This window comes from Arachis hypogaea, chromosome 11 (genome assembly GCF_003086295.3).
Source record: "Arachis hypogaea cultivar Tifrunner chromosome 11, arahy.Tifrunner.gnm2.J5K5, whole genome shotgun sequence".
Taxonomy (NCBI): domain Eukaryota; kingdom Viridiplantae; phylum Streptophyta; class Magnoliopsida; order Fabales; family Fabaceae; genus Arachis; species Arachis hypogaea.
Genome location: NC_092046.1, coordinates 132,479,150 through 132,503,146, shown reverse-complemented (window position 1 = coordinate 132,503,146; position 23,997 = coordinate 132,479,150). Strand labels below are relative to the sequence as shown.

The following is a 23,997-nucleotide window of genomic DNA, read 5'->3' as shown; positions in this document are numbered from 1 at the left end:
TCCTTATGGACTCAGCATCGTGACGAGGGACAGAGATTCGGTCACATGACGACGAATATCTCGGAGTGTGTGAACTCAATCCTAAAGGGTGTCAGAAACCTCCCTGTATGCTCTTTGGTGAAGGCAACATATGGAAGGCTTGCGGAACTCTTTGTTCGCAAGGGTAGAGAGGCTGAGGCCCAGATGGGAGCCGGACAGCAATTCAGTCAGTACTTGGTGAAGTGTATAGAGGCCAACTTGAAGAATTCGCGGTGCTTCACGGTGACTTTGTATGACCGGGATAACTCCGAGTTCACCGTAGCCGAGACCACTCCGACGGGCTCTTTCTCATTGGGTACCTACAGAGTATCGCTTGTGTCCCGGACCTGTGACTGCGGGTACTTCCAGGCACTTCATTTCCCGTGCCAGCACGCACTTGCATGCTGCGCCTACTCACGGGTTACCTGGTCCTCTTATGTTCACAGCGTGTATCAGATTAGTTCAGTGTTCCGTGTGTACCAGATGGGATTCACACCGCCGATACCGGAAGGATTCTGGCCACCTTACGACGGGCCAACCGTGATCCCGGATCCTGCCAAGAGGCGTTCGAGAGAGGGTCGTCCGAGATCCACCAGGATACGGACGAATATGGACGAGGCAGATCCGAATCGGCCAAAGAGGTGTGGCCTTTGTCGACAACCCGGACACACCCACAGGAGTTGCCCACAGCTTGGAGGACCGTCTCACACGGGGGGCCAGTAGTAGCGATCTTGTTATTGTTAGTGTTTATTGATTTTATTTTTCCTGTTACTTGTTATGTAAGATGACTTATGTAATCTGTTTATCTTTTTACGTTCTAGTAATGAAAAAGTTGCATCTGAATTTGAATATAATTAGAAATCCCATGACTGCAAAAGTTGATAACTAAAGTGTTATATGATTCAATGATAATACATAGTCACTAATCCACTAGGTAAATACCAGATTTTTAAGTACAATAAGATGAGGACACAACAAGGAAAAATAGCTCTAAAGTAACAACAGTAGTCCACATCGGTCTGGTACATGAGTGAACCCTAACGTCCAAAATACATGAAATGTAAATCATCTAAACAAGTGGGAGCCTGTCCCACAACGACGGGGAACCCGTGGCCTCTGACCTCTGCGGATAAACGGCTCCTCATCCTCTATCTCATCTGCGTCCTCATGCGGGGCAGGCTGTGCGGGTGGCGTAAAATGGAGTGGTGCGGCAGACGGCTCGGCGACAGACTGTGATGCAGCGGTGTAAGCGGAATGTGGGGTACCTCCCAAAGCAAACTGGTCACCAACAGGTGTCGTAGCAGGCTCGTTCAGATCAACATCTAAGGGTGCCTGCGTGCCAGGGGTCTGAGGACGCCTCCTGCCCGGCTCGTCCTCCTGCATGATAGCCGAAATCTCCGCTAGAAACCGTGGACTGCCGAAGTCCGCATCAAGCGTATCTGCCCCAAGGAAGTCTTGCCACTGTGATCCGGGAATAACCGATGGAGTACCGTCCTGCTGAGGCTGGTCGTCGGTGGGTACTCCAACAAAGTAATGTCCAAAAGGACCGGACCCAAGTCCAGCGTCACTAGGCTCAGCCCCGTCACCCATCCCGGAGCCATACCACTCACCTCCGTGAACCCCATCCTGGGTAATACCACCAGCAACTGAAGCCGCCCCTGCACCATCCCCGCCCTCAGGCCCATGCTGATCATCGTCATCGTCCTCAGGGTCAGGTGCAGCGGCATGAAGTACGGCACGCTCTCTACCTCTGCCAGGATGATGTCGTCGTCGACCCCTAGCGGGGCCGGCCTCGTCGCCAGCCTCCATAGCACGCTCACGCCACCCCCAGTCACGCTGGCTACGACGTGTGCCCACGCGAGCTCTCCTATCAACCCGCCTCCTGTCCGGCACGTCGTCAGGCCGATCCATCTCAGGTACTTGCCCAGCTCCCCGCTGTGAGGCCTCAACAGGAATAGCAACGGCTCTCGGATCGCCCAACTACGGATCCGGAGACAAAAACCTCTTCCCGTGCTGACTCCACCAATCCAAGAACTGATACGACGGACCAGGGTCAGCAACAACATCGAATCTCAGCACGCTCTCTGTACGGTCGTCCCAATACTGATGCCACTTCTGCAAATGGGACGGGAACCATCGATCGTCGCCTCTGCCGTCCTTCGACATCAGAAAGTCGATGTTCAGGGCGGCCTGTGGACGGGGCTGCACCCCTCCAAACTGCGGAAGAACCCTGTCTACCTGATGCCACTCTATGACGGCAAAGTAGATAAGCGATGTAACAGACCGACACAGCACCATATGCCGAGGCTCCAAAACCTCGGGATGCACGACCTGAAGTACGTCAGGGCTACTGTACGGCATCCAGATAAACTGCACCCGGAACGATACGATGTCATGGCAACTCGTGATCCCAACTCGTAAATCGTGGTTAAATAAAAAAACTTATTAAGTAACATACTGACCTCTCTATCCTGCAACCGGTCTATCCAGAGCCTCCACGTCTGAACTCTAGGACCCTTCTCGCTACTGGAAGGGATGTAACCTGACCACCTGCAACATGCACATGTGTTACCGCTACTTATATGTGTGCTTAGGGTATCCAATACATTATGAATGAACACGCGGTTATGTGTAGTAAATTGAAATAGACAAAGATTAGTAAAGTACCTCGAGGCCAATGGCCAGCTGAACGTCTCAAATCCTGCAGGCCTAAACCGAGGAAATCGCCAGAAAATCCATGACTGAAGTAGCTGAAGTGGGCCCGCTAGCTTGATAACATTTCTGTTCGCCACACGGCACATGCACCGGTACAACCATGCCAGTGCTGCAGAACCCCAGCTGTAGGTCCCCATCTCCTCCAGCCTAGCTACAAACGGAAGCCATCTGATGTGAACGCGGTTGCCCGACTTGTCCGCAAAAAGCTGCGTGCCCAACAACATCATGATGTACGCACGGGCATAACGACGCACAGTATCCTCATCAGCTCCCTCCGGGACATCACCAAACGTCTCCTGAAACCAGCTGCAGTTGACCGCGTACTTCTGAACCTGGCTAGGAGGAGGTACCACTATAAGCAACTCCTCGAACCAAACCCAGGCTGGACGGCCACCATCGATGTATACATGGAACTCTGATAGGCAGCCGCTGACGTAACGCCCGTCCACTGGCAAACCCAGCTGGTATGCCACGTCCTGCAGTGTGATAGTGCACTCTCCGAACGGCATATGAAACGTGTGCGTCTCCGGACGCCATCGCTCAACAAACGCACTGACAAGGGCCTCGTCCAATCGGAACCATCTATCGTTCAGCCTTGCAAGATGGTAAAGACCAGCCATCTGCAGGTACGGAACGTATCTGTCATCCAGGACCATGCCCTGCTGCCGCCGCATGCTCCTGATGCATCGCTGAGGCTGCGGAAGAAATGAACCGCATTATTAGAACCAACTTAATAACCGGTGACAAACATAATCAACACGATAATCCCTAAACCCAAAAATCTTACTATGCATAGCCGCTTAAAAATCCAAGAACGAGAACCATTTGCATAAGAAACTTAAATTAGAAACCACCATAGCCTACTGACATCAAAGATCTAACATTATAAAACCACAACTAAACCGCTTACATAAACCACTAACATAAACCACTAACGTAAACACTTAATGTAAACCGCTTACATAAACCACATACATAAACCACTAAGATAAACCACTAAGATAAACCACTAAGATAAACCACTAACAAAAACCACTAACATAAACCATTAACAGAAATCACTAACATAAACCGCTAAAATAAACCACCAACTAAACCAACATCTAACCCGCATGCCAAACCACTAACTCACATGTACCGGTAAAATAAAGTTATTTCCGTACTAACCTCTTCGTTGATGACCCCAGCTATATGGGCGACTCCGTCCAAGCGATATAACCGTGCCGGATCGTCCCCCATGAGCAGAGTATTCCGTTCAGGTCTTTCTCGGAGAGAATCTGGGTCGTTTTCTCTGAGATTTGGTGGGGCAGGGGAAGATGAGAATGGTTCGAATGAGGCTGATTCGAACTCCTTATATAGCCCAATCACTAGTAATTCGAACCAGGGTGGTTCGAATTACTAACAACCTAGCTTAAGCGTAATTCGAACTAGGGTGGTTCGAATTACATGAAGACCTCATTTACCCATAATTCGAACTGGAGTGGTTCGAATTACTTGCATACCTAGTTCGAACCAGTCTGGTTCGATTTACTTTCAATTTTTTCTTTAAAGTTCGAAATGCTCTGGTTTGATTTATTTGAAGATGAAGTTCGAACTAGCCTGGTTCGAATTACATAAAAATATGATCTGGCTCATTGCTGTATCGATTTTCATTTTGGCTCATATAGGTAAATTTGGATTCATGTTGGCTTATTATAGTATTTTGCCCTAAAAAAAATGACTGGAATTCGATATGAACGCATATCCGACATTAAATGCTCAATTCAAGAAATATATAAAACGAGGGCTCTAAAATAGTAGGATCATGATCATTTTCCACGAAAAATACACTTCTAATATAAGTTTTGGAGTGTCATTGCAAGTTGTCTTTTCGGCCTGGTCCGTGAACACTTTAACTCGAAAATCTCGGATTCTCTTAAGTACGTACCACGAGATAAATACGAACAATTTGAATTTCTTTATTTGTTCAATTACATTACATATATTTTTGTGTATCTTTATTCAAATTAATTACTTTATATGATCAAATTTACGTGGAGTTTCAAGGTTTGTTGATTAATGTAATGAGATATATTTATTTTAGGATTTTTTGTGCATAATGTTCATGATTGTTGAATCTTGCAACTTTGGAATCTTGTTTTTATTTTATTTTCCCCTTGTGTGATCATCATAATTACTTTCCGGCAAAGGCTGCTGTTTTGGATAACAAAAGAGGGAGTGGAGAAAAAATTGGATAGTGTCAATTGTTTAATCTCATCTTTTATTATTCTCTCTCATATTTATTTTTGGTCCCATTTATAAAATTAACAATAAAAAATTACACTTTATTCTCTCAAGTATCAAAAAAATTGAAAAGGATCCATTCCCGACAAAAGATGATTCTGAGATGTAATGAAAGGTTTCCTAGAGGTTGCCAATTTCTGAATTTAGTCTAAGGAAATATCCTTTTTTAACTATGATCTTTGGGTACTTAAATTAGTCTTAAAATAGTTGCACATGTATTTATAATCTGTATCGGAATATTTCATATGTCGTTTCATATACTTTTAATTATGTTTTTTCTTTTTTAATTTTTATACTTTTTAAATAAAAATAACCCGTAATTATGTGGGCAATTTTTAGTTTTTATACTTGCATTCAAGAAATTGCATTTGATGATATGAACAGCGGCCCTTTTTAGTGAAATTCTAAAAGTTTTTTTTAAATTTATTTATTAAAAATTCATTTATTGTTTTTGCAGTTCAGCTAATGTTAAGGCACAAGAACTTGAAGTGAGTGTAGATATTGATGCCTTTACACAACTCAAGCATTTGCTTTTGACCTTTTGTCTATTACTGATAGGAATCCATATCTCTTTGAAGGAATAAGACAAGTGAGTTTCTGTGAAGCACCTTCTTTGATATTAGTAGAGTCATTATATTGACAATTCTATTATTGATTTTTTAATATTTTTGTCTTGCACTTCTGTTGAGGTAATTTTTTTCAAAAGCAAAAATTTATTTTATATTTTCTTTTTTTAAAACAAAATTATTTATTTATGTATGCTTAATCTGCTCTTGTTTTGGCTGAAGGTTGAGGTAGGACTAGATTGGTAGATTGTTATGACGGCTTCCGGCGGTCTAAAATCACTTCAACCGGTGTGCATAAGGTATTTATTTTGATTTGCTAGGATTTTTTTGCTACTTTCTAATTGCAAATCATGTTTATGTAATGGTTATGTGATATTAGATGATATTATGTTTTTGAGTAAACTATCATTTGTATCTACGAAAGTTGAAAACGCTGACATATCTACCCATAAAAAAAGGAAATTACCATTTGTATCTATAAAAAATAGTTTTTACAAGCAAAATTATCCAAACCCTAAAAAATTAAATAAAATTTCTAAATTACCCTTCTCTCCACCACTACCACTATCATCTCCTCCCCTTTCCCCCTCTCCTCTCTCTCTCTCTCTCAATGTTCTCATCTTTTTCCTACCACTGACACCACCACCACTAACCCATCCTCTCTCTCTCTCCTTCCATTTTTTGAGCTCGTCGACGCCGCCATAATTCGTCAACTCTGCCAACTCCTTCCTCTTTCTCTTTCTCTCGCTTTCTTTCTGTGTTTTGCTTTTCTCTTTCTCTTATACTTCTTCGAATTCTCAACCCAGAAAAATGCTTCACCATCATCAACAACAACAGAACCATCTTCAGATTCTTTGCCCCCACACTCTCTCTTATCTGCGAAATTTCTTATCTTCACCACCACACTACCTCCTTCACCCAATCACCTTTCTAACCCTAAACCTCTTCACCCAGCCACCACCCCTCTTTCCCTTTCTAATCTCAAATCCCACCACCACCCCCTTCACCCAGCCACCACCCCCTTTCCCTCCAAAATTCACACACGGAGACATTACACACACACCCCCACCCGAGGAAGAAGAAGAGAAGAGGAGGAGGAGCGAGACCGCACTGGCAACGTGGGGACTCGCTGCCGCTATCGCATCATCGTCGCCGTTGTTGAGGGTGCCCAAGAGAAAATGCAAGCCAGAACCAAGGAAGGGGGAGCTGTCGCCGCCGTCGCGCCCTGCTGCTGCCGGCTCCGTCACATCTGTCGCCGCCATTGATTGAGTCCGTCGCTGTCGTTGTCGCTGGTCTGGAAGGAAGAGAGCGCGCAAGAGATCGGAGAAGGAGGAGAGGGCGACAGCGCCGGTGGGTGTCACTGCCACCATCGTCGTCGACGCTGTTCAGTGAGGAAGAACCGTTTTTTCTCTGTTTTTTCTATTGTTGTTGTTGTTGCTGCTGCTGCTGCATGTGAAGAAGATGATGATGGAGATATAGTGGTGGTGGTGGTGATAGTAGTGATAAAAGAAATGAGATGGTAGTGGGATTTGAGATTAGAAAGGAAAAAGGGGGTGGTAGCTGGGTGAAGAGGGTTAGGGTTAGAAAGGTGATTGGGTGAAGGAGGTGGTGTGGTGGTGAAGATAAGAGTAATTTAGGGATTTTAGGTAATTTTTTAGGATTTGGATAATTTTGCTTGTAAAAATTATTTTTTATGGGTACAAATGGTAATTTCCTTTTTTTATGAGTAGATATATCAACGTTTTCAATTTTTGTGGATACAAATGGTAGTTTACTCTATATTTTTTCAATTGTATCATATTATAATTATAATTTTTTTTTTTGGTATAGAAAATGAAGAGGAGGCAGGTTCTCTCTTGTGCTAAAGCTGAATTGGTTGTCGTGGAGCAATTTTAATTTTAATATTGGTTCGTTTCTAATTTTTGAACTTCTCTTTACTTTATTCCAATTTGATATTTTCTTCTATGTTAATTGTTATCCTCTCTTTTTTTTCGAATGATCATTTTTCTTTTGTTTTTATTTGGTTTACGGGAAAAAACTTGTTTAGATAAAAAATTATTATATTGATGCAAAATCTGATGTGAGGGAGTAAGTTAGAGCTTGAAGTGCTATGTTTTTCTTTGAATTTCGTTAGGAAGATAAGGAGAAATCTTGATAACGTGTACAATAGATTTTAAATTTGGCCTAATACAAGGAAAAGAAAAACTCAAATAGTTATTTCAAAAAATTAATCATCTCAACCTTAATTTATCAATGAAATTTACTTAAATACCTTCTTTTCCCACAACTGTCTATTACTCCATCCTCATCAATCATCCCACCTCTTTAGCGTTAGAAGTTCCTTCACCGGCCATCAAACAACCATCTACGTAATTATTAAAATAATCATTCAACTACCTAGTGAAATACCATCTAGCATTTGTTAATTGTATATACTTAAACTGAATCAAATAAAATAACTATCCAATTAAGAATTAAAATAACCATCTGCATACCTAGTGAATTGAACATCCAGCATCTAAATTCGTCCATTGATGTATATACCTTGATGAACATCACTCCGGCGAGGGTTAAGCAGATATACGCCTCATCCACTGTATCTTGCTCCCGCGAACACCGCCGCGCCACCAGCTTCATTGCCGGTCGGATAACCGTAATCATGAAGATGACGAATGCCAAGCCGGAGAGGAGAACCCACACAGACACCAGGGGGCTCTTGTGGCCACCGCTACCGTTGGCCTTTTCGGCGAGTGCTACGGCAAGGGCGAGGAGGATCCAGGCCGCGACATCGTTGAAGGCGGCAGCGGCGGCCATGGCGGTCTTGGGCTACACGACAGACGCAACGTGCGCGAAGAGGGTGTCTTCGTCGAACGTTTTCCGACAGTTGGGAGATGTCGGGTTGCGTTCTAGGCGGCGGACAGTGGTGATCTTCGCGGCGTCAGTCCGGAGAGAGTGGAAGAGATTGCCGGAGAGGAAGAAACTGCAGCACATTCTTTGCACGCGTAAAATGGAGGAATACGTAACTTTCGCATAACCAAATCCTTATGTTTTTAAAATTTAAAATTCTAAATTATTAGGAATTAATTAAATTAATTATTAATTGATTATAATTTTAATTTTATTCCTATTGTACACATTGTACACTAAATTCATTGTCTGTCTATACTTTCTCTTTTTTCTGTTGGTTATGACAGGAAAATGTTAGAGCAACTTTAACGGTATGGTTTTCAAAACGTTTCAAATTCACTTTTTCTGACAAAAAGAAGGGCCAGCCGTTGAAGAAAGGAGATGGTGAGTTTTTGCACGCATTTTAATAGGGGATATTTTTTTTTTAGAAAAAAATTTTAGTGTCCAATAATAACTTTAAAAACAAATAATTATATGAAATAATAATTAACTAAATAATTATATTTTTATTTAATTAATAATTTATATTAATTATTTAATAATTAATTATATTAAATTATAATTAATTACATTTGTTTAAATAAAAAAATAAATTTAATTTTTCAACATTATAAAATAATTTTTAGTTGAGTTGTTTATTTTTATTCATAAAATTTAAAATGCTAACCAAATTTAAGTTGTCTATTTTGACCGTTGCATATATATATATATATATATATATATATATATATATATATACTGTTACTATGTTACTGTTATTATTAATAAATTAATATTTTATTATTTTACATATACTACTTACATATGTAAAATTCAATTAAATAATAAATAATAAATTAATTATGAGAAAAAAGGATTAAGAAATTAAAAATTTATTAATTTGGAAATTACTTATGAGAATTAAACTTAGAAAATAAAATTGAGCGCAAAGATATAATTAATTCCAGAAAAACGTATATCGACATTAAAATCAAATGTTCCGGCTTAAATTTGTCCGGTATTGCAAATGAGAAAACTAAAATTATAAAAATGACAAAAAAATATTTAAAACATAAATCCAAACACTTATCTTAAAAGTTTTGGCCCCGTGTGAGGCCAAACGGACACAAAATTAAAATGGGCCTTCAATTGTGTCCAAGTCGAAACCCAAGACTTATTAGCCAACTCCACTTAGTGAAATTTCAGCCACTCTTTTCCATTTGAGTGAGAAAGAGCAGCGGATAGAGAGGAGATGAGTGAGAGTAAAGCTCTAGCTTTCACTATTCACCATATACACTCAAATTCACGTAACTTACAAACTGTAGTTTGAAATATGTGTAAAATTGGTAAAATTAGAGTTGCTAGAGTTGCTTAGTTGATTTTGAATGCTTGGTGTGGTTGCGGAGCAATTCTTGAGGCTTGATTGACGTTGAGCAAGTTTGGATTGGCCGGAAGGGTGAGAATTCAAGTGTTGGAAAAACTGCCGTCAAAGAGGTATGAGTCTTAATTTCAGGTAGGCATTATGTAAAATTATGTGAAAACCTAGGTTAATTGCCTTTAAGATAGTGTTGGATGATAGGTTGTTGTTGATGGTAATTGATTAGTGTGAATGCTTGTATGAAATGATGTGAATTGCCATGATTGTGTGAAATGAGGTATTGATGAGTCATAAATGTATATATGAATGAAATTGGATATAAAAATTGTGGTTGATTGCCTATTAAGGCTATGAAATGAAAATTGGGCTGAAAGCTGTAATAGAGTGAGGTATCCCGAGTAAATTTTCATAATGGTCCCCGAGATTGACACCGTGCACCAAAATCGTCCATAAGATTCCAATTGCACCAATTACGTCCCTGAGATTGGAAAAATTGCACCATAGTAGTCCCTGACCCGTTTTTCGTTAACGACGCGCTGACGTGGCTTGATGACGTGGACCTTTGGTGACACGTGTCACCTCATGGTTTGGCCACGTGTAACGGTATGATGACGTGTTGATCAACGACACGTGGCATGCTGACATGGATGGGTATGCCACATGTCACAATCCTATTTTGCCACGTGTCAGATTATGCCATTCAATTTCAGGGACTAAAAACTGATGAAAGGACTAATTTGGTGCACAACATTCAATTTCAGGGACTAAAATGAGTCATTTGATGCAAAGTAAGGGACCAATTTGGTGCACATGTAACGATGACATAGTGGATGACACGTGAACAAATAGCATTGCAACACGTGGCATAATCTGACACGTGGCAAAATAGCATTGTGACACGTGGCATACACATCCATGTCAGCATGCCCTGTGTCATTGACCGACACGTCATCATACTGTTATACGTGACCAAACCATGAGGTGACACGTGTCACTAAAGATCCACGTCATCAAGCCACGTCAGCGCGTCGTTAACGGAAAATGGGTCAGGAACTACTATGGTGCAATTTTTCTAATCTCAGGGACGTAATTGGTGCAATTGGAATCTTATGGACGATTTTGGTGTATGGCGTCAATCTCGGGGACCACTATGGGGATTTACTCGAGGTATCCCCTATTTGGTAAGTTGGTGTAAATAATTGATGAGTTTGGATAAATAATTGATGAGTAGTGATCGCTGTTGTAAATGGATATTGTGATGGTTTATGCTATATGAGTTGGAATCGGGTTGATTAGGTTTTGAATGGTTAGGAATTGATAAATAAGTGTCGAGGAATAACTTGGGGTTGTTTTGAAACGAAATGAATAAAGAAGTTAGTAAAATTAATGATTATATAAAACTTGGTAAAAACAGAATTTTAACCAACTTCGACGGGTCATAACATGGCACTAAGAGTGTGAAATTATATGAAATATATCTTAAATTAAAGCCAGTAATAAAAGCTTTAAAACTGTCGAAGAACGTAGGAAAATGGGATTTTATAGAAAAAATTATTAAGGTTTGAAAACTGGTGTAAAAAACTAAATTATGAGATTATGCAGAAAATTAGGATTTTTGACCTGTGCGTGTGTGCGCACTACACAGAGCGAGTGCAAAGGCCCGTGTGTATGCACACCAAGGAATTTTTGTAGGTTGTGCATGCGCACACACCCTATTTTCTGGAAGAACTCTGATTTTACCACTGTTTAGCTTTCTCGGCAGGCTTGTAAGCCTTTGTAAACCCCGTATGATGTCTGATAAATAGTTTTTAAGCTCTGGATAGAGTGTGGCTAAGTTCAATGAATTAAATTGATTAATTTATGAATAAACACTTAGTTGACCAAAGAAAATATTACGGGGATGGTAGTTTTATCTCGTCCTTGATAAGGATAGTGGTGTCATCCCGCTCACGTGTTAATGGAATTGGCAAATTGACAAAAGATTGTGATTAATGATTTTAATAACTTATGATATTGCTAAAAGACATCGATATTGATTAATTATAGCCTAAATGGCTAGATTGGCAAGGACAGAGGTTTGTCCCTCTTGCGTGACAAGGTCTGGGTGTTGTCCTGCTTGTATGTCGATTTGATAATTGTTTTGGCACCTGCACCGGGCAAGGACGGAAGTCTCATCCTGCTTGTCCTTGGTTGTGGTGTGATGTAGGGACGGTGATACGTAACAACCATATTTTCTCAGATGAAAGGTGAGATGGCACACTCCGTTAATGTGAGACGTCACTCTCCATTGTTTGGCACGATTTATACCTTTAGAGCAAGGTGAGACAACATTCTCCATTGAGATAATGGTACCATGACTTGTATAATTTCTCCTGGGGATGCGCACCGAGAGACTGATCTGGGGTGTCAATCGGATTTTATGTCGGGTTTTGCAGTATAACTGATATGTGAGCTCATGATCAGTAGGACAGGTATGCATCATATGCATCTATGTGAAATTATTTGAGTGTGCATATTGTATTTGTAACACCCCAATTACCCTAAGCGTTACCTCTAGCCGTAAAGCCAAGGTTAATCAGAGGTTACGACAGTCCTAAGGCTTATACATATTTATATATAGAAGAAAATAATATATTCTAGAAGTCTGATGAAGGATATATCTTATTTAATAGGATTTGAAAAGCGCAAAACGTACCAGCGAAGCTACTAACTTAAAGTACAAGAAATAGATATCATATAACAAAATATCATAGTATAATATCATAAGAATCTAGCCACGGCTTGCGGAGTTTAAGCCGGCTAGCCATATACAGACCATACATGAAACCAGACAGTAAAAACAGCTTATACAAGTTTTGTTCTCTCAATACATGACTTTAGGCTAAACAAATACAAAAGTGAGAGATGTATAGCAAAATAAATCAGGAGACTCAAAAGGTATCCGGATCCTCCGCTTCTGTCACCAGACAACTCACCGAGGTGGGTTGCGACTTGCATCTAAAAAACAACAACAAAGTATGGAATAAGAACCGGAGGTTCTCAGTATGGTAACAGTGCGCAATGATGTAAGATGTAAGGCTTCGGGACGTCGAAGGCAATCCTAGAACTTCACATCACATACGGATATTCAAGCTTAGAGCAAAATAAATAAATATTTAAAGAACTTAAACCATAAACCGGGTTATCTAAACTTACTAGAATTCTAACTAATACTAATCACACCGCTGTATCCCACAGCCCTCGCCAACCTAACCTCCGTGCGATCCCATCGCCACCGCCTACCTAACCTCCTCAGCACCAGACAATCACAATTAATGCACACAAGTAAAATACAGATAATATTCATATACAACAAGTAGTTCAAGAAGCAGGTAGGCATGTTATACGATTAGGCAAACTCAAGTGAACAAAGCAAGCAAGCATATAGAAGATGCAGATGATGCATGTCTGTCCTATTGACGGTGATATCACATGTCGGTTATTGCCAAACCCGACAGAAAATTTGGTCGACAACTCCCGGATCAATCTCTCTATTGCACATAAGGAGGAATAATTCCGAGGGATGAGTGCCCTATCACCTTCTCCTTTCAGAGGAAAATATTCCGAGGGAGCGTGCTCTACCACCTTCCTCTGGTTGCCGCATGATTTCGTGGGTTAGTGCCCTACCACCTTGCAATCAGAGAGAAATCGAATCATTTTCAGGAGGAATAATTCCGAGGGATGAGTGCCCTACCACCTTCTCCTTTCATAGGGAAATATTCCGAGGGAGCGTTCCCTACCACCTTCCTCTGGTTGTGAGAAATATGAGTGAGTGAGAAGCCCAGCTTCAACTCTCACATCCGAACGTAGGCGGGAGACTGCCACAGCCCCTCCGACGGAGAACAATGCATATTGTAATTACACATTCAATCTTAGAGGCCACTCTTCTAAACACACTTCTACTCATACTCGTCACAACTATCCTCAATTCATAACTTTCCATTCCGAACTCATTAGTTCATCGGTTCCTCCAGTCATTATCAGTAATCACCAATTTCACCACTCTTCCTTATCTATCAACCTAACTCATCATCCATACATCAGAAACTTAAACCTCCGTTTGCTAACTTTTCAAAGTAAACCCAAACTAAACCTCCTAGGACCTTTCCCATGTTCCAATATCCAAAATTGAGCCCAAGAGTCTTAAAATGGTGTCACAGAAGCTTACAAGCTTGTTGGGAAAGTGAAATAGATTAAAAATAAAGTTTAAGTTATAAAATAGGACGTGTGCGTACGCACAGGGGTGTGCGCGCGCACGTCTAGAAGATTTTCATGATGTGTGCATACGCATAAAGGTGTGCGTACGCATAGGCATTAACTTTCCTAACTTGTGCGTGCGCACAGAGCTGTGCGTGCGCACAGAGCTGTGCGTGCGCACAGGTTGTAAAACCTCATTGGGTATGTGCGTGCACAAGCTGTGCTAGCGCTGCAAACAGCACGCCCATCCCTAACTATGAGTACGCACAGGTCTGTGCATACGCACAGGTTTGTGCGTCCGCACAGGTTTAAAATCTTGCAGGGTTGTGTGTGCGCACATACCAGAAATCACAAAATTCTGCAACTCTGCAGAATTTCAGATTTTGACACCAAATTTTGAATAATCATAACTTACTCTACAAAAATCCAAATTTTGCAAATTTTATATCGACTTGAAGGGTTTTCAATGAACTTTAATTTAAGAAAAATCCCAACCAAATTTGAAAACTGAGGCTCAAGTTATGATCCATCAAAATTCACCAAAAATCTGTTTTTACCAAAAACCTTAAAAACTTACTTTTACCAAAACTCTCATTTCAAAACCAAACTACTCACAATCCAAATACTACCAAATCAACACAAAAGCTCATACCACTCATTCCTCAATCTCAACCATCAGTAATCTCCCATTTACACTATCCCACACCATCAAAATCATTATTCTCCAACAATAAAAAATCATCACAAACAATCCTAATTCTCTTCATTCATCAATATCATTTCCACAATCCCTCATCAATTATCAACCACACCCACAACTCTCAACAACATTACACATCAACAATAAACCACCAACCTTAACATAACATCAACCGCAAGACTCAATATCCAAAAATCATCATCAATATACATCATCACACATCATAATCATCAATATCCTTTATTCCAAATCACCACAACATTTTACATTAACTTATTACCTTAAATTTTCATAATCCTCATTATTCACCAATATAACTAATCACCATAAATACTCATCAATACACAAAATTCCCAACAATCACCATCAACCACACTAATCCAATATAACCAACAATTACATCAATTCACATATAATTATTCATACACCAATAACATTCATTCCTATCTTAGGGTCAACTAGCCTAAGTTTTCAAAAATATTACATATTACATAAAGAAAACCGAAACCATACCTTGGCAGATTCTCAAACGCTCAAAACACCAAAACAAAACCACCAAACTCGATCCAAAGCCTCAACCAACTCCAACAAATACCAAAGCTCAAACTAACAACACATATATCACTAAAATTAAAACCTAAGATGCATAAAACAACTAAACACAAGGGTTTAGTGAAATCTTACCTTACCCAACGAGATTAGGGGTAAAATCCAACAATTATCTGCTACTAGAGATCACCTAAACAAGCAAAACCACAAAACTTGCTCAAAAACTAAACCTAAAACGCGTAGAAATTTAGGGCACGAAACTGGGAAGTGAGATGCGAGATCTTACCAGATTTCTTTAGATAGAAAGGAAGAGCTTGTCGAGAGCTTCACGTGGCTGCAAACGGCTCGTCAATCGGAGGTCCGTAGCTCAAGTTATGGCTCCCGGAAGTGGATGATGAATAGTGCTACTTCCTTCTTCCTCTCTTCTTTCATAACCAGCGACCCTCTCTTTGTGAGTTGCTGAAAATGAGCTTAAGGCTCATTAAAATGTGCTTTTATATGTTGGGCTTGGGCTCAACTTGGGTCCGGTCCAACCCGTTAGTGTTTTTAGCCCATTCGGCTCAACTTTGGGCCAAACTTTTAACACTAACGCCCGATTTTTTATTCCTAATATGTTTCTAGAATTTTCGACTGTTTTCACTTTTTTTCGCACAGTACCGGGCAGATTTAAACTGGTTCGATCGGTTCAACTGCCGGTTTGCAGTTTTTCACGATTTTTCGCAGAAAACACATTTTCTGACTTGGAAAGACCTACTAAGTCCAAAAATCATATTTAAATAATCAAATTCTCATTCTAACTTTCCGGAACTTAATTTGGGCATTTAAATTATTTTATTCATGAAAATTCAGGTTCTTACAGTATTTGGTTTGCTTATGTGATTACTTCTGTTTAACTGCTAATTACCATATTTGATGTAATTGCTCTAGATTGTGTTTGAACTTCGTTACTTGTGCTTGCTACTACTAAATTGATTACTGAATACTGGTTCACTATGATATTGGAAATTGGAGACAATGAGAGGTGTTGGAAAGAGCTGAGATTTAGTCTGTTTATCCTGATTAGATTAGAAAAGACTCTATACTTGAACTTTGTGTAATTGGAGACTAGGATTGCCTAGTGGGTTCATGTAGTTTTACATTGTCTCTATTTAGAATTATTACCCTATTGGGAATCTTCGGGTTCTCACCTATTGTGAAAATTATTGATTTTTCAGATACATGATGTGACACACCTTGCTGAGTGTGCAGGACTCCTTTTGGCGAAAGCGAAGACTTGTCTTTTGGATTTCATTTTGTACTTAGATGTTTATTCTCCACTTTTTAACATGTATTTGTATATTCCTCTTAGAGGTTCTATATTGTGGAGAAACAAGATTATATTTTGTATACTTTGGGTTTTAATATTGTCTAATCGGCCTTTTTTTCGTAGGTCGAGACTAGTACTTATTATGTATCTATTCTGAATCTGCTGTATATGTTTATGCCCCTCTTATTATATATCTAACGTTTTTATCTTTAACGCTTCATGAGTGACACAGTTATTGTTTTGTTATCTTTTCTTCATAGGCTCCTAATTATATTATTATTCCTTGAATATATGTATATTTTTGTTTTTTAGTCTTCATAATGCTTCACCACATCTGATTTATGACTATAGCGTAAGTTTTTGTATGGTAGGGTGTTACAACATACACTTTTATTCTCACAATTTCTTCTACTCTTCTTCATCTTCTTTTAAGTTTACGAAATCAAAGTTCTACTGATATTATTTTTTGTTAAATAGATCCAAACTAATTCAACTCTTTTTTCAAACTTCAAACTCTCAAATTCCAAATCAAAACTTCACACTACCAAATACATTTCAAGGTCCAAATCCACAAAATCTTTCTAATTTCAATTTTCAAGCTCCTTAATCCTTATGATAATCAATTTTCTATTTTCCAACCGCATATTTAAATTCATAAACACCACATTTTTTATTTTCATCCATATTTAATCCTTCTATCGGAAATATTACTCCAACATCCTTGCCGTTTCCAACTCAATTTAATGCATCGAGACATGATTCATTTGTTGTTGGTAGCTCTTCTAACCCATTCCTTCAGACTTTAATACAATCTAGTCCAAATTTTCAGTTTTCAGATTTTGCCAACCTTCGTGGATTAGATGTTATCGACCTCAATAATAATGATACAAAAAATCATAGGCAAGATAGTATTCAACATTGGCATTGGATGAGATGTTGATCTATGCATGATTGAATGTTTTAACTGACCCTATATTTGGTGCTGACTAAAAGGGCGAAACATTTGGAATCAAATTCACAACTATTGTGTAGAATTTAGTGCCGACATGAAAAAGAGGGCAGTTACATGTAAAAAATGATGGTATAAGATTAACAAGGCAGTTGCACAATTTGCTAGTTGCTACGATCAAGCTAGTCAAAACATAAAGAGTGGTTTGAACATTGATGATATAAAGGAGTTGATCTATAAACTTTATTCTACAAATTATGGTAAAAGATACACTTTTGAGAGGCATTGGAATATGCTTCGTTTGGAACAAAAATGAAGAAGCCAACTACCTACACAAAGTGGAGGCTCATAGAGAACCAAAGCTAGTCCAACTGGAGCATACTCATCATCATCAAATTTAAAAACACCGTTGGTTGAGGAAACCAGTGTGAACTCTCTCGTTCGCCCAGAAGGATCAAAGAAGAGCAAGAGAAAAGTAAGAAAAAAAAACAAATGTTTAAAGATCTTAGCAAAAAGAAATTATCCGTTGTTAAAAAGTTATCTCTCATGTAAAATATTAAGAATGTTAGAGAAAAAGAATTAATAGATTAGAAAAAAAAAGAGAAGAAGAGAGGGAACATAGATTATGGCAGTCAAAGAAAAGGAGTTACAAATTCAAGCGGCAATGAAAGAACAAGAATTACAAACTCAGAAGTATATTAAAGAAATGAAGATAAATTTATAAATTTTAATAATATTATTGTAAAAAAAAATTACATTAATTTTAATTATTTTAAATAATTAATTAAATAGAACCACGATAGGGACTAAAGTTAGTTCTTTCTAATAGAGAAGAGAGATGCTTTAAGTTCTTATTTATTGTTTATGACACAAAATCTGATATAGAGTTACCTTTTATGATAAGTGTGCCATAAATAGAAAGTAGAATGATTTGCCTATTGAAGATGGTTTTAGTGTGTTTTTTTCTTTACTCCATTGAAATGAATTGCCTATTTTTCTTCGGTTATCAACCGCAACTGCTTAACTAGGTTTGCCTGAACTTTAGCTGGAGTTAATTCCCGGGATTGGATGTACCGATACTTTCATTATCGGTTGAACCTAGCTATGTATTTTTTTTTACATTATTTAAAATTCATCAAACGTTGCTCATATTATCAACCAGAATGAATGTTTTTGTCTATTATAAGCTTTATTGAAACTTTTTAATTGACATGTATTACAAAGGGCTGCTAACTAGCATATGAGTGATGAGGAGAAAACTGATAAAAATCTATGTCAATGGATCAACCTTTTTTGGGTGATTATTTACTATTATTCAAATTCTCTATTATCAAATTCCTAAATTTTCTTCCATTAATGTCACTCACTCTGTCTGCCTCTCTCTTCTTCACGAAATTATTGTTTGTTTGAATTGGAAGAATATATGGTCTTAATCTTTTTCACCTATATGTTGCCAAGGGACCATTCTGTCCAAGAACTTGGGATTGCAAATCTTTCTGGGTTTCGTGAATGGCTTTTCCTCCATCCACTGATAGGCAGGATCAGAGAATTCTAAAAGGATGATAATTTTTGCTCATCACCACAAAGTTCTTGATGGAGTACAGGTGCATTTATATCCTCATTCGAAGCCACTGTTTATTAAACTCATTTGACAGCATGTATAATGGTTGAATTGCTTTTCTCTTTAGATTGTTTGAAATTGGCTATTGCCATACTCTTTTTTTCTTAGGCCCTTAATGTCCAAGCCTCACACCATGAATGTTTAGATTTAATTTGACATGAATAATTTATTTCTATAGCAATTTCACTCTAGATTTTCAGAACTTAGGAATGCAGTGTAGTTTTGGTCTTATATCCTGGGTACAAACTAAACATGAGTAGCTTCTTCCCTTAGAGGTGTATTTGGTTACTAAGACATTAATATTAAAGATCTATTTAAAGGAAAAAAAAAAGGTTGCTGCATGAATAGCCTTTGGAATCAAAGGATAGAAATGGTTTCATAAAATATCTTGAAATGGAAATTGAATATTTCAACTTCCAAGTTCCAACTATTTGTATTTAAAACTGTAGAAGTTATGCAAATTGTGTCTAAAACTTGAAATATCATTTGCATCAGATAATGAGTGTGTTCCCCCAATTGATGCTGCTTTGTAGTTTATTTTAAAATGACTAATAAGTTTCTTTTTCAGTTTACGTTTGTGAAGGGACTCTGATCCTAAGTTTCTAGTGTGAATTTTGAATATGTCTCTTTGAGGATTCATGTTTAAACTAAAATGGGAAAACTATAAAGGATTAAGATGATGCGACAGTTTTCTTGAGTTGCTAACTAGAGATCCTATTAGTTTGTTGAATGGATTCCAATATTCTTAATGAAATTGTTATGCATGTGTTATATACTAACAACAAAACTGACATGAATCCATTAGTAGGGATTTACCAGGGGATAGACAACCTGCTACTTATTACTAGGATCTGATTTGATTGAGTGAAAAACTTAATTGACCTATGATTAGTACAACAGTTATCTAAGTCTATAATCCAGCAAGAGAGTACTACATAGTTTTAGAAGCTAAAATGGTGGTTTGTTGTTTTAGACTTTTACATAGTAGCTGTTTGTCTCATTGTCAACAACATGCCAATAAAGTTCAATATGGCTATAAGCAAATAGGACTATTACCTAATATTACTAAATGTGTAAAAGTAAGTATACTGAGGAAAAAGGTTACAAGAGAATATGTGGTGTGCTTTATGTCAATCAAAGACATGTATTATGGATTTGAATCATTTTACCTGGTTTAGATACATATTTTGTGTAAAGCTATCTCTTTATGGTGTATTCAAGGGAGAGAGTATAGGTGATGAATGGTTGGGATTAAAAAGAAAAGATGTTTTATATTAACAGCAATTCAGCAACCTTTTCTTATATTGATAGCTAATATTAGATTTAATTTCAGTTTACTTTATAATTTCGAATGCTCATTAATTCATGTGTTTATACTCTTCAGTCTGCATTAAGTTTGCTTTCTATTTTGCTTCATTTATCCTTTTCTTCTATTCATTGATTTTCTATAAAAAGATGGATAATTTAGTAGTACATTATACTTTCATCGATATTTTTTCTGACGTTGGCTCTGTTACTAGTCATAGTTTAGGTAGTTTTCAAAATAGAATAAAATTTTTCTACTAAATAAAATGAGGAATGAAAACTGATTTAACTGTCTCTTACCAAATACTCAAATTATTGGCTTGAAATGTGCAAGGAAGGGAAAAAAACAACTTATTGTTTAGGGATAATGCATTTCTTAAATACAAAATTCATGGTTCTTAGTGAAGTTAATTGATTTGGATCTCACATTCATATTTAGGTTATGCAAACAAGGTTCTTTGTTTTTTATCTTTCTGATTGGTTGTGTGGATAGTTATGCTGAGTTTTTTTCCCTTCAAACTATTTATATTTGAATTTGAATCTTGGTTTTGTTTGTCTTGGTCCATTACTTTCAATGCATTTTGCTTACTGCACCACTTCCATCTCATTTTCTAACTTGCTTTGGTTATTACGTTTTTTTTTAATTTGGTTATTGTGTTTGTCTATGATTTCAATGAAAGGAAACAGTTACATTCAGCAATGAAAAACTATTTAATAATGAATAAATAAATCTTGGGGAGTGCTAGGGGAACAATAAAAATTTTGAACAATATGAACAACCACCAATCAAATGAAAATACACTACACTCTAATTTAATGCTACTAATTAAATTTACTCTTTTAATCCTATTAATTCACATTGTTTACACATTGTTCAAAAATGTTGTTGGTTACCTATACTTTTCCAAAAATCTTTTGTTTTGGAGAATCAGTCGAAACTTTGGAATGTAGAGATAATAGCTTTAAGGCATTATTTTATTAAGTAATATTTGGGCAAGTCTAGCATTATGCTCCAAAATGTTGCATTTAAAGTTTAATTTCCAATTTCAGGATTCCATGAAGTATGTGTGTGTGTTTTTAATAAGAAGTGTGCATTTGAAGTAAAAGAAAGAAGCTATTTTTGCTGATAGTTGTACAAGATATTATAATTAAAAATATTCATGTATAAATTTTATTTTAACTCAAATTGTCTATTTGAATTTTCGCTTTGAAATAAACTAACTAATTCTTATCATGAAGTCAAAGTTCACTATTGTTATTATTATGGTTGATATTGTGGAAAAAAACAAAAATACCATGTAAATTTTAATCAAATTTGTTACCAAAAGTTGTATATGGCATGGGATTCTAAAAAGAATACAAAAGTTTAAAGGTATTTTTTTTGTAATTAATTGAATTTGGGATTCTAAATATCCTTTGTATATGATTTTTTAGTTAAAATGTAGTTTGTACAATAATTATAGTTTTTACATCTAGATGTTAAATTGTGGTTTCTTTTGGTGTTTAAATTCAATGTACTAGGATCACATGGAATCTATATAAAGAAATTGTATATTTTCTTTAAGCAAAACAATTATGTAGTCCCGTACACTTGCACGAGGTCTCTGTTTGTGTGCAAAGGTTCAATGTCAATTTGTTGAAGAGCATGAACAGAGATAGAAAATACAAACTAGGTCCTTATTGAAAAAGTTTTGCGAAGATGCACAAGATTTATGTGTATTTATCCTTGTTTCTAAGGAAGATAAAAATAACAATGTCAATATGAAAGTCCAAAAAGATAAAGAAGATGGCCTGAATGAATGCATTAAAGAGAGTACCCAGTTAGCAAAATGGTGAGAAAAGCACCTCTGTGGATGAAAGATTATGAGGTGTGAGAATGGTGCATTGCAAAGGATTATTACCGTTGCTGATGTGTGAGTTAGTTACAACAGAATAGAAAATACATGGTTAAAGGGAGAATAGGAGTGTAAAGGAGTAACTCATCTTCTATCATGGTTAAGAATCGTTAGTCCAGTACTCAGTATTCTTTGGAGTACATAGTACAATTTCATATTTTTCATTGTTTTCTTTCCATAGTTTATCAATACGAGTAAAGTACCAAAATTGACCATGAAAAATTATAACGCTGACAAATCTGGCCATAAAAGAATTAAAACTAATTTATAACCAAGAGAGATGGGGTTTCATAGACAAAACTACTAAAATCCGAAAAATCTATCAAAAATCCTTAAATTGCCCTTCTATTCTAACCTAACCACTCTCTAACTCTAATCCTACCTTATCTCCAACGATATTGGCGTCACTTCACACTATCACTATAACCTCATTCCCTTCAATTGAAACCTCAAGATCCCTCCTCATCCACCCATCCCCAACCTTTCCTCTCAGAACATCAACAACGAAGCTCAGAACAGAAGGCTCATTCCTGAAGAACTTGTCGCTCAAACAAGCAGCAACTCAATTTCTAACCTTTGCATGATTCACCCCTCTTGATGACAGTGAATAAAATGCCAAAGACAGCATAGCCGAGAGTGTGACCAGGGAAGCAAGTCGAACTACATAGTGAATTGGAAAAGAAGCTTGTCCCTTGCTATTTGCCACTCCTTGCGAGGACGGTCTAGGACTATCGAACGATGTTCTATTTGGTAGCAGAAGTTTCTGTGGAACTTCCACTACTCTATTTTCACCATTCTTGTTGTTAGCCTCTTGGCAGAACCTTGTCGAAACAATGAGTGAACGTGTACCTCGCTGTCCTCTAGCGCTGGAAAATTCCTGTGCTCTAGATGAACTACTGGAAGTTAAGCTGTCACTATCGGAACTAATGGGCTCGTGCAGCGACTTAGATCCAGCATAATCTCTATTTCTCAGAGGGAAAGGTTGAGGATGGATTTTGGGTGGGTGAAGAAGGATCTTGGGGTTTCGATTGGAAGGGAGTGAGATTGTAGTGGTGGTGTGAAGTGGCGTCATTGTCGTTGAAGATGAGATGTGAATAGAGTTGGAGAGCGGTTAGGTTAAAGTAGAGGGACAATTTAGGGATTTTTGATAGATTTTTAGGATTTGAATAATTTTGTTTTTGAAACCCCCATCTTTCATGGTTATAAATTAGTTTTAATTCTTTTATGGTTTGATTTATCAGCGTTATAATCTTTCATGGTCAGTTTTGGTACTTTACTCTTATCAATACTCTTTCATGTCTCATTGTTAATGTTGGTAATTGCCATTACTGTGATTATTGTGAAGTTCTTAGTGAAAATCACTATTTATTGATGGTTTCATTGAGTTAACAACACCATGGCAGAGGGAACGCGTATGACTAGATTGGAGGAACTCACCTTGTCCAATAAGCAAGAAATCACTACCCTAAGCCGGGGTCCTGTGGAGGCGAATGAGCAAATTGCCGATACATAAATTCGTCTCACTGGAATGGAATCGTTGTTACGTTCCATAGAGAAGTTGTTACGTGACACCACGAAGATGAACACGAA

General features: G+C 37.8%; 1 long non-coding RNA gene across 2 annotated transcripts in view; it reads left to right on the top strand.

The window, feature by feature from the left end:
* The window catches only part of LOC112721824 (uncharacterized), a 40,890-nt gene extending 24,040 nt beyond the window's left edge, over positions 1-16,850 (top strand). The window contains exons 3-6 of one of the 2 annotated variants that reach the window (XR_011867771.1): positions 5,474-5,605; positions 5,805-5,881; positions 7,413-7,489; positions 16,546-16,850. This is a non-coding gene — a long non-coding RNA (uncharacterized lncRNA). Of the gene's footprint in view, positions 1-5,473; positions 5,606-5,804; positions 5,882-7,412; positions 7,688-16,545 lie in introns of those variants that run through there. The other variant, XR_011867769.1, reaches the window with a different exon arrangement.
* The last annotated feature ends 7,147 nt before the right edge of the window (positions 16,851-23,997 follow it).